We start from the raw sequence: 1,951 nt of genomic DNA, 5'->3' as shown, positions 1-1,951 counted from the left end.
ATATAATAATAATTATTATTATTTTGAGATGGTGTCCCGCTGTGTCACCCAGGCTGGAGTGCACTGGAGCAATCTAGGCTCACTGCAACCTCAGCCTCCTTCAAGTGATTCTCTTACCTCAGCCTTCGGAGTAGCTGGGATTACAGGTGAACGCCACCATGCCGGCTATTTTTTTTGTATTTTTAGTAGAGATGGGGTTTCACCTTGTTGACCAGGTGGGAAGTTCTTCCCGGGTGGGAAGAACTCCTGACCTCAGGTGATCTTCCCGCCTTGGCCTCCCAAAGTGCTGGAATTACAGCCATGAGCCACCACACCTGGCCATGACCAATTATTATTTTAGAGAGACCGTTAACAACCACCTGACCATCACCTGATGGTCGCCTGATATTCCTGGTGGGGGTGGGTGGAGACCTCTTATTCCCTGCTCATGCCTAACTAGCTGCCTACTGTAATAACATCAGTCTCATGGTAGTCCAATAGAGCAACCATGCCATCTGGATTCATATTTTCACTAATAAAAACTGGTATTGTTTTTGAAATTAGCAAGGATGTGCTTGATTTGTTCTGCAGCCTCTGTCGTAACAGGTTTTACTCTTTCTGGTCTCTGTTCTTCAAGTTTGCCTTTGATTGATTTCATGTAATCTTGGATGTACTTATTGTATGCTTCCTTTGTAAAGCTGCTTTCTTTCAAAGGATGGTTCTTGACAATCTTAACACCAGTGATTACAGTGCTTTCTGTACGTTTGCCCTTTGGGCCTTCAGTGGAGGCATTTCCACCAATGAGAGAGTCATCAATGCTACCCTTTGTCCTAGTGACCATCTTCTCCTCCACCTTCAGCCACAGCCCTTCAGCCATCTCCTGGATCTTGTAAATGTTGCAGAACATCTCATCGTGGCTGATGAAGTCCTGGTGAATAATCATAATTGTGACTGAAGGGAGAGATGGCGGGGCTAGCTTAGCAGGAGCCCTGAGCTTGAGCAGTGCAGCGCTGGGGGAGAAGGGAGCTGGTGGAAAAGCCCTAACAGGAGCTCTGAAAGGAATAACAGTGACAGAAAACCCAGTTTACCCATCTGAGAGAGTTTGTGGGTTCAGGAGTAGAAGAAAGGCAATTTGGAACAATAGCTTGGAATAGTGGAACTCAGAGAAAGTTTCCTGCAAAAAATGCTGAAGCTAGCAAGGGGTAAATGGTAAATAATACACCTTATATACTGTCTTAAATTGTACCCATTAAAGATTACTCGCAATTAATTATCATCATCCTGTTTTTAAAATGACTGATGTAAACCAATCCAAACTTTATGTAAATTTATTACATATGGCAGCTTTCACCCAACCTCCTTTCATGGTTCTCAAACTTCGGCATTCATAAAAATCACCTGGAGAGCTCGTAAAACTGGAAATTCCTGGAGCCCTGACTTCAGAGTCTGATTCAGTAGATGGAGACCAAGAATCTGCATTTGAATATTCAATTTGGTGTTTCCAAATTAATTCTCCATTGTGTGTTTTACCTATCACTGGTGAGTCTCATATAGGTGACCCTTGGTTCATATTTTGAGAAACATTTTGTCTAGATGCACTGAGAAAATGATAGTTTGACCTCTGTTCTGCTACTTACTGGCTGACCCTGAGCAAATCACTTTTATTCTCTGGGCCTTAGTTTCCTCCTGTGTAAAATGCAGTGGTAGATGATGGTAAGAATGAAATGAAAATACCTATATAAAGGACCACATACATAAATGTAAATTCTCTCAACTGTTATTCTAGTTAAATACTGAAGACTTGCTACATTGCTTCCCCCATAAATTGTGTTCTAGTGCCAAACTGAATTATCCAAACTTTTGAAATGCAGTCTATTTGCATCCTTGCATCTTGAACCTGGTATAACATTGAGCTTATTTACCAAATACCATGTGTCTAGAAAGCAATTAACTTTCTTTTTTTTTTTTTTTT

At 41.5% G+C, this 1,951-nt stretch overlaps 1 pseudogene; it reads right to left on the bottom strand.

The window, feature by feature from the left end:
• Positions 1-435: 435 nt before the first annotated feature.
• Positions 436-922, bottom strand: LOC105517453 (annotated as a pseudogene).
• Between the last annotated feature and the right edge of the window lie 1,029 nt (positions 923-1,951).

Source organism: Colobus angolensis, unplaced genomic scaffold (genome assembly GCF_000951035.1).
Source record: "Colobus angolensis palliatus isolate OR3802 unplaced genomic scaffold, Cang.pa_1.0 Scaffold30, whole genome shotgun sequence".
Classification (NCBI taxonomy): Eukaryota; Metazoa; Chordata; class Mammalia; order Primates; family Cercopithecidae; genus Colobus; species Colobus angolensis.
Note: the sequence above shows the minus strand (reverse complement) of the source record. Positions and strands in the feature narration are given on the sequence as shown.